We start from the raw sequence: 9,897 nt of genomic DNA, 5'->3' as shown, positions 1-9,897 counted from the left end.
CACCTGGGCAGGTCGTTATCAAGTTCCCTTGAGAAAACTCTACGTGGAACCTAAGACCTCGTGGTACCAAATTATCAGGACTTTCTCCTTCTGCTGGGAAGAGAGAAATTATTCTCTTTCTTTCTCTCTCTCTCTCTCTTCCTTCCTTCCCTGCCTCCCTCCCTCCTTTCTTTCTTTCTTTTTCTCTTTCTTTCCTTATTTCTTTCTTTCCCTCTCTCTCTCCCTCTCTCCCTCTCTCTCTCTCTCTCTTTCTTTCTTTTCTCTGTTGTCTATTTCTCTTAAGCAGCCTATGCCAAGGGCTTCACGTCCTTCCAAGGAAAGCTTGCTCATCTCTAATAAGAAGGAATTACACCACGTCTGCAAGTTCTTTGTTCAAAGTTGCCTTCTCAAAATTATGTTTAAAAAAACCCTCTGTGGTTGGAATTCCACTTCCTTGCTGTTTACACGTGTATCTGCTTCTCTTAAAAATTAGAGACAAGTGATTGCATCCTTATTCCAAGTGAGATAAAAGGAACTTGCGATGGGATGTCACGCAGGCCCTGGTGGCTTCTCCACCTGGCTGTTGCAGGGGCCTCTTGGGCCTGGGGCAGATCCTGCTGGCGTTCCACCGTCAGAAGGAGACGCGGTATAAAGCCAGGCTCCAAGAGTGCCCGGGAGGTTGAAGAGCCCCCGCCTTCGAGCAGAGGACTGGAAACAGTGCTGGATGTCTGGCTTAAAACAACACCACTTATCATCTTATCATCTCTGGGTCAGACCAGATGTGGCTCAGCTCACTCAGCTCAGGATCTCTGGTAAGGCCACAGTCAAGGCGCCAGCTGGGGCCACGGTCATCTCAAGGTTCAACTGAGCCGGGATTCTCTTCCACTCTCACTCAGTGGCTGGACGTGGGATTCAGTCCCTCATGGAGGGCTGAACTAAGAGCCTCAGCTCCTCCCTGACGATAGGCCAGAGCCCGACCACCCTCAGTTTCTCAACACATGAGCCCATCCATGAAGCAGTTCCTGACATGGCAGCCAGCTTGACCAGACTTAGCAAGTGAGAGAAACAAGAGAGTGCCCAGAGGAGAAAGTCACAGCCTTTCATGAGCTAATCCCCGAAGTGACATCCCATCCCCCCTGCAGAATTCTGTTGGTTAAAGGCGAGACCCCAGGACCAGCCCACACTCCAGGGATGAGGATCACACAAGGGCATGGTTCCCAGGAAGTAGGGACCACCGGGAACCATTCGAAGGCTGCCTACCAAGAGTCTGAAATAAAACCAGGTATCTGTGGGAACTTACTGTAAGACAAGATGTCACTTCAAATCATGGTGAAACGATAGACTACACGCACACAAAATTGTTGAGATAGTTACCTCTCATCTGGAAGTTAAGTTCCCCACCTCACACCATTCACAGAAATAACTTCCAAATTGGTTAAAAAAAATCTAAAAATAAAACAGTATAATACCATGAAAGTGCTAGAAGAAAATACAGGCAACTATTTGTGTGATCTTTGGGTGGGAACGTCCTTCCAGAACTGACTAGAGCGTACAGTTCATGAGAGACGAGAATCTGTGTGGTTTTGTTATTCTTGGTGTCTCCCCAGAACTAGAAACTGTATCTGGTGTATCGTAGGTGTTGAAATAACACTTGTTGAAAAATGACTTAAGGAAGGAAACCTAAAAACGGGAGCAGAAAACACTGACAGGTTTGACTATATACGATTTAAAATGTGTACAGGGTGGTGGACGCTAAAAAGAAAGTCAAAACGAGACCATAAAGCATCTGTGCCAGGCGTTTGGGACGGGGTTCGGCGCCCCCATCGTACCACTTGCGGCTCTTCCCCTCCCAGGTCCTTCTCGCTAGAAAACATGAGGAATTGAGCCAAGTGGAGAATAAAACGTTAGCTTTATTAATGACTGGAAACTATTCAATAACCCCAGCTTGCAAAACTTCTGATAAAACACGTTAGGTAAAAAGGAAAGTCCTTTGACTTCCCTCCTTGAACCCAGAGTCTGCAGCCCATAACAAACCGGTGGGCAAGCTGGGTCTGGGGTCCTCACTCGTCCTCACTGACCCGCTGGCTTCAGGCAGAGAAGCTGGGATGGGGTGGGCTGGTCCCAGAAGACAGGGAGGAAGGCGGGCCCACTGTGACCGATGTTAGGCTGCCCAAGAGAACTGGAGGTGGCCGTGGACACGCCTGAGCAGTGACTCCTTAACCAAGTGTCATTTCTTCCCTGGAGAAAAAAGGAAAAGAAAGAAAGAATAGAGGAAAAGGATGGAGGGGGGGGTTAGAACTCCTGTCCTCTATGGACCTCAGTGAGAGCGTGTGAGTGGGGGTGTGTGTGCGTGTGCTGGGGAGGGAGGGATGTTCTCTCTTCCCAACATTTCATGACAACTGTGGCCCACAAAGGATCACTCTCTACATTATACAAAGGATTCCCTCAAAGAAATAAAAGAATGGTATAAAATTGAAAGAGAAAAATACAGATGAGCAGCTAGTTTACAGAAGAAATACAAATGGCCAATAAAGATGTAACAGAATGAGATTTTTTTTCCCCTCACCTTCTTGCCCTTACCACCTCACTCTTGGTGGAGAGAAGGCCTCTGGCCATTCAAAGATTGTTTGTACGGCTGGCCCCGTGGCTGAGTGGCTGAAGTTTCGTGCACTCTGCTTCAGCACCCCAGGTTCGTGGGTTCGGATCCCAGGCACCAACTTATACCCTCATCAAGCCATGCTGTGGCAGCAACCTGCATACAAAATAGAGGAAGATTGGCACAGATGTTAGCTCAGCAACAATCTTCCTCAAGTAAAAACAAAACAAGAAAGAAAGATTGGCAATGGATGTTAGCTCAGGGCGAATCTTCCTCAGCAAAAAAAAAAAAAAAAAAAGATTATTTTTAGCGTAAGAGCACATCAAAGTTATGCTATGATAGATGTTCAATATGAGCATGTTTATCAGCTTCAGTCAGGAAAACAGAAACCATTCCAAGCATTTAGAATGTGAAGCATGGAATACAGGTATTGGGGTTTTTCACAATTTATGGAAGAGTAGAGAAAGTAAAGATCAGAGAAGGCACAACCAAAGATCTCAGCCTCAAGGATGAAGGGGATGGTTCTTGAGAGTTTGCCAGGAAGTTCTGACTCACATGCACTCAGAGTCTGGCTGCATCTACTTCCAAAGAATATGCCTTGATATCTCTTCCACCTTCACATCCCGCAGAGCGCCTTCACTGGCAAACTTCAACCCTGGACCACACGGGGAAAGGGATTCTGGGAATTGTAGTTCCTGCTTCTCCGCTGTAACATACAAGGGATCTTAGATGGAGACGGGGGTGATGCCCACGTGATTCAGACGGTCCAGCATGGTGCACCAGGATCCACACACAACTCTTTACCCATATTTAACTTCCAAAAACAGGCAGTAAGAACATCACGCTTCTGCATAACGTGATCCAACTCCCCCTCAACCAAAGGCAGCTGTGCTCGCTCTTTCCCAAGGCCCAGATCTCTCTCCAATGTCTCATTTATCTCTTAGCCATTCCCAGCCCAGTCACAACTCCCCTTTAACATCTTATAACATAAATGTTGAATCAAACATACCTTGTGTTAGATGGAGAAGATTGGGAAACGAGAAAGAGTTAAAAAAAAGAGAAGGAAAACGGTCAAAGAGCAAGCCAATTTTTGGAAGAATGTTTTTATGAGCAGCATCCCATTTAATGATGTATTTCAAACTAAGATGTCCCTGGGAATCCCTTGACAGAACTTTCTATTAATCAAATATTGAAGCACAGATAAAATTGACTTGACTTTGTGGATGCTGAATGCGTCAGAATACTCTGTCTCAATGTTTCAATAAACAATAAAATGAAGCATAAATTTAAAACAAAAAAGGAGAAAAAAACTGAATAGCACTTGCACAGTCCTCATTTCTGCAACTGGCCATGTGGACATAACTGGAATTATAACTCTTTCTTCTACCACCTGTTCTGTGTTTTCCTTGCCCGCAGCCAGCATTTCTGCGCTCACAGTTCTTTGCCCAGCAGGGTGACCCTAACCATCCTTGAAGGTGGTTCTGCCTCACTGGGTTGCTGTAGTTTCTTACTAACTTTTACACGTAACATTTAGAAGCATCCCAAACAACGCCCTGGGTTCCAGACCCGCTCTCCCCACCTGCGTCGTGTAATAACAATCTTCTTCCCCCTGGTGGCCACAACCACTCTCTCCAAGTACAGCAACTCCCTTCTTGCCTGTGGGTTCAGTGGTACGAGAAACCCCAGGCAGCCCGGTGGCAGCCTCAGCTTCCAAGACGATGGAACCCTTGTTGATGTCCCCTGCTGGAAACAGTCCTCCTTTGGGAACTACGATCTCTAAACCAGCAAAACCCAAAGTTGCTGAGACAAGAACAAAATTGTTGCTGGTGGACGGCTGAGAAAGGACAGCCTCAGTTCCGGCCCTCGTTCCTGGACCGGTCGGCCTCACAAAGTCTGCGTACTTTCCTTTCCCCAGTGCACAGTCCCTTTGGAGAAGGCTAGAAGGAACACTGACCGTAGACACTTTTGGCAATGTGGCAGGATCCTTCCTTGAGGGGACCGAGCCATCCTTTTAATCAAGGGGCTCCGTGAGCTGGCTCAGTTCTAGGAACGGGATGAGGGGGCATAACTCCCTAGTGAGGTGACCCACGTCCTACCTCTGTTCACTAGAGTTAGAGTTTTTTCACTTGTACAGGTTAAAACTTTAACAGGCTGCCCCACTATTTCAGTCCTAAGCTCACCATGACCAGTTAAGATTTGCCAGAGGTCCCTCAGGTCAGGCTGTCCCTGGCCCACCCATCTCTGCTTCCCATCCTGCTAACCACATCCATGCTCCAAGTTCTTTCCCTTGGCCGCCACTACACCTGGATCTCATCCTGCCCCGCTGAATACATGGAACCCATTTCAAGGGGGCGTCTCCCACTGTCCCTGGTCTGCAAAGCAAAACCACCTTTCAAGGAGGCTGGCGTTCCCCTTACCACTGCAGCAGGAACTATCACACTTCCAAACGTCTCTACAGCATGTGGTTTACTTGATAGAAAATGATACAAATAGACTAAAGCGAATAAGGAGTATGGTGATGCTAATGGTCCCCCAGTCAAGCATTTTGCTGCTTCTGTCTTCCAACAGTCAATGACACCTTCCCTTAGTGTCTCTGCGGAGGGGCAGGCGGGGGTGGTCACACCTGAAGGATCCGGCTAGCTTTATCAGGTACCAAGTGCTTGCACAGCTTCACCAATGATGTCCTGTTATGAACTTGTTCTGAGGACGATTCACTCTGAGCAGACACTCTGGATGCTCATTAGAGAATATTTTTGCCTCGTGCAGCTGTGCATCTGCACTGCAGAGGGGCCCGTGTCCCTGGATGACTTACGGGGACCAGGCTTCTCCATCCTCAATCGGCCTCACCACACGTCATCACACCAAAGCATCTTTATTTTTTCCCCCAGCTTTCTTGAGGTATGAATGACACATAAAAATTGTACATGTTCAGGTTGTATAACGTGATTTTTTAAGGTGCACAATGTAATGATTTAATATTCGTATACATTGTGAAATGATCACCACAATCAGGTTAGCTAACACACCCATCACCTCACGTAGTTAGTGGCGACAACACTCGAAAATTACTCTCTCAGCAAATTTCAAGTCTACAATAGAGCATATTAACTATATTCACCAGGCTGTACATTAGATCTCCAGAACTTATTCATCTTGTAACTGAAAATTTGTACCCTTGACCAAACTCTCCCCATTTCTGCCAGCTCTCAGCTCCTGGCAGCCACCACTCTGCTCTCTGGTTCCATGAGTTTCCACATATAAGTGAGGTCACACATTATTTGTCTTTCTATGTCTGGCTTATTTCACTTCGCATAATGTCCATCAGGTTCATCCATGTGTCACAAATGGCAGGATTTCTTTCTTTCCTTTTTCAAAGAATGGCACCTAAGCTAACATCTGTTGCCAATCTTCTTTTTCTTATTTTTTTTCCTTCTTCTTCTCCCCAAAGCTCCCCCCGTCCAGTACATAGTTGTATATTGTACTTGTGAGTGCCTGTGGTTGTGCTCTTTCTTTTTTATGGCTGAATAACATTCCACTGTGCACATATACCCCATTTTCTTTACCCACTCATCAGTCAACAGATACTTAGGTTGTTTCCACATCTTGGCTAGCGTGAATAATGCTGCAGTGAACATGAGGGGTGCAATTATTTCTTCAAGATACTGATTTCATTTCCTTTGGCTAAATATCCAGACATGGGATAGCTGGATCATATGGTATTTCTATTTTTAATTTTTTGAGGAATCTCCATACTGTTTCCACAGTGGCTGCACCAGTTCGCATCCCCACCAGCAGTGCCCTAGGGTTCTCTTTTCTCCACGTCCTCGCCGCACTTGGTTCCAGTTGTCCTCTTGATGACAGCCACTCGAAGAGGTGTGAGGTGATGTCTCACCGCGGTTTTGGTTTGCATTTCGCTGATGATTAGTGATGCTGAGCACCTTTTCAGGTACCTGTTGGCCATCCATGTGTCTTCGTTGGAAAACGTCTATTCAGGCCCCTTGCCTGCTTTTTAATCAGGCTGTTTGTGTTTTTGTTATTGAGTTGCATGAGTTCCTTATATATTTGGGATATATGTTGGGATATTAATCCCTTATTAGATGTGTGGCTTGCAAATCTTTTCTCCCATTCACAGGTTGCCTTTTCATTTTGTTGACTGTTTCCTTCACAGTACAGAAGCTTTTAGTCTGATGTAATCCCACTTATTTTTGCTTTGTTTCCTGTGCTTTTGGGGTCCTACCCAATAAATTATTGCCAAGCCCAATGTCAAGAGCTTTTTCCCTACGTTCTCCTTTAGGAGTTTTACAATTTCAGGTCTTAGATTGAAGTCTTTTATCCATTTCAAGTTAATTACTGTATATAGTATAAGATCTAATTTCATTCCCCCGAATTTAGACAAAGAAGCATCAAGGACTCCACATCTAAAAAGAATCACAAACACCAGAGGTCAGAGGCACTCTCTGAGTTCTGCAACCCCAGATCATCTACAACTTGCTCTGGCCATGGCCCCCTGCCAGCTCCATCCCAGAAGCCTGGGTGGAGAGGAGGGAAGATGGTCAGAGACATGAGTGCCTGGCCAGGTAGAAGGAGCTGAGGCTCTCCTCCTCCCTCCCCATGGGAAAGTGGTTGGGTACTCCCACCACCCCAAACCAGGAGAGGATGCCTCCCATGAGTCACTGGTGGAGGCTGGGGTGCCTGTGGAGGCTGTGCCTGCAGGGCACTGGCTGCTCTCCCTTCTGATGCCCTGATCAGGGAGGAAAGGGAACTGGGCAGAGATGGTGGGTGGAGTGGCGGGGACGTGGGGCTGCCTGTACTCCCCCATCTGATGCACAAGCATGAGGGAGCTGCCCAAAGTTCAAGTGGACTCTGAGGAAGGTGACCAGACTTGAGTGGCCACCCAGAGCCCACCCACGAGGGTAGCCCGCTGGGTGAGGACACCCCAGCAGGCAGAGGCTGCAGGGTATTCCACAGAGGAGGGCAGGAGGAGGTGGGATGGGGAGGGCTGAGCCCTTGAACCCTCTCATCAGGACACTGAGCAGAGGAGATGAGCCCTCGGAGCGCGCATCCCTTCTCCCAAAGGGACCCCAACAGCTGGTCAGAGCCAGCCCAAGAAGCAGCAACAAATAACAGAGGCTGACCACAGAGACCCTTCTCCAGCCCTCCCGCCCAAGCACACCGGCCAGAACCATGAGCAAGAGAGATGATAAGGACCGAGTGACCAAGGCCCCCCGCTTTCTGGTTCTCTCAGCCGTAGGTCAAGCCTTTGGGGGAGGAAGAATGAGACTGAATGGCTTTTAGATGACTGAGTGGACTTTTAAAATGATTAACGGTGGTCAGAGAGCTGGGGAACTTGCCCAATGTGTCATTAAGGGGTGTGCAGAGGAGAGGCCACACAGCCAGGTGAGGATGCCACGAAGGCAGATGATAAAGCCGCCCGGTGGTTGCACCCGCTGAGTGCAGACTGTCCGTGAACTGGCTAAAGCCAGACTTAGGAAGATGAGATTGCCAATGTTTAAAAGCGGAGGCAGGTCTATCTACACACACCGACTCGAAACGTGACTAGGTCATATTAAGCGGAAAAGTGACCCGAAGAACGGGTGCAGGAGATGCGCCTCTTTAAGAAGGAGACACAGCAGGTATGTGTACGTTTTTAGGTGTACAGGAGAAATCGGGTAGGGTCTTCAGTGGAGAACAGAGTCTGGCAGGGATGTGCCAAGTCATCGGAGGAGAGGAGAGGATGTCACCTGCTTTTCCGGCCTTAAAAAAAGTGTCAGGTTATGGATGATTTTTTACTTTCATGTGTGTGCTATTTTCTACAATAAAATGTGCTGCATTTGTAATCCGAAGATTTTAAGAAATAAAACAAGAAAACTATTACAAGTGAATGGGAAAAAATGAATCGAATGAAAATACAGGCACGGAAGAATGGATTGGATGGCCCTTTGGAAACTTGCGTTGCTTGGGAAATCGCCGCGCTTTCTGGAAATGGGTCGATTCCGGGAGGGACAGGGCGACACCGAGTCCTCCGCGGGGCCCCCGCCCTTCCTCCCGGGCCTCGCGGCGGTTTGGCCCGGCTTGGTGCTGCCACCTAGAGGCGGGCAGCGGGCATTACTTCAGCCCCCGTCTGGAGGGGCAGCGCCCCCAGCGGCAATTCTCAGTTTTCGTTTTAAGCCCATTGGTTTGAGGATGGAGCTTCGTGGGACCTTCCAGTGTGAACACAAGACAGGAGGAAGGAACAAGACAGAAGGAGATAGAGGACACCTGTGTGTGCATCGGTAAGATTTCAAAACCACGACAATAGGGCATTAAACTAAGTGTGGGGCCCTCCTGAGCACTGGGACCTATGTGGCAGCATAGGCTGCACACGCACGGAGCCAGCCCTGCTTGCATAGTTGTATTTGGATGTGCGTGTGTGTGTTAGTGACGCTTTTGCATGTCGTGCACATGTGGGTATGTGTACAAACATGTGCATTTGGGTGTACGCATTGCGTCGATGTGCACCTGTCTGTGCCTATGTCTACATGCATTTCCTTAGGTGACTGTGTGTGTGTCCATGTATGGTGTGTGTGTGTGTGTGAGAGAGAGAGACAGAGAGAGACAGAGACAGAGAGAGAGCAGCTTCCTGTGTTCCAGGACACTGGAGCCACGGGTCTCAGACTCGGCTGCTGGGGCGTGGCAAAGCAGTTGGCTTCCTGGACGCCACCTGGCCCTCCCAGCCCAGGAGGACTCCGTGCAGACCCCTCCCTGGGAGATGGAACTGCAGCAAGGCCGCTGGTCCCAGGCCCACCCAGCCCCCACCGAAACGCCAGCCTGAGAGCCCACGGCTGCCGGAGACCTGACTGCTCCTTCTAGCCGACAGCCAACCACAGGTGCCTGCCCTCCCTTTCTAGAGCCTTCACTAGAAAGGGCTTCCCACGACGCATCCTTCCTCTGTCCCTTGAGATGGCTCCGTAAGTCCTACCACCCAGATGCTGGGTCTTTCTCAAGGACCAGTCCTTTCTCAAAGGCCAGTCCTTTGACATGCAGTCACGAGGAACACAGGCCTCTGTCCCATGGGACAGTCTCCGAGGGGGGACGGAAGCCCACCTTCAACGATGGCCAGCCGGCAGACACAGCTGGCCTGATGGCACTTACATCCAGAAGCCCCTGTGAGTTTTCCTTTGATCCCGGGCGTCTCCCTCGTCCTCCCTCTGAATCACCGGCACCTGTGCACAGGGCTGAGCGCTCCGCTCCTGCCTCTGCCGGCAGAAGAGGCTGAGCACCATCTGTTTTCACCACTTTGACTCATGGCTGGCTTTGCTGACCTTTGACACGGTCGCCCTGAG

The 9,897-nt window shown here is 48.9% G+C and overlaps 1 long non-coding RNA gene across 1 annotated transcript; it reads right to left on the bottom strand.

Annotated features, from left to right (window-relative positions):
- Positions 1 to 1,909: 1,909 nt before the first annotated feature.
- Positions 1,910 to 9,793, bottom strand: LOC124230201 (uncharacterized). Its single transcript, XR_006886103.1, has 4 exons — positions 9,707 to 9,793; positions 3,131 to 3,281; positions 2,546 to 2,731; positions 1,910 to 2,217 (listed from the first exon to the last, which is right to left on the bottom strand). It is a non-coding gene; the product is annotated as an uncharacterized LOC124230201 (long non-coding RNA).
- Positions 9,794 to 9,897: the final 104 nt, after the last annotated feature.

The sequence above is a fragment of the Equus quagga genome, chromosome 19 (genome assembly GCF_021613505.1).
Source record: "Equus quagga isolate Etosha38 chromosome 19, UCLA_HA_Equagga_1.0, whole genome shotgun sequence".
Lineage (NCBI taxonomy): Eukaryota > Metazoa > Chordata > Mammalia > Perissodactyla > Equidae > Equus > Equus quagga.
Note: the sequence above shows the minus strand (reverse complement) of the source record. Positions and strands in the feature narration are given on the sequence as shown.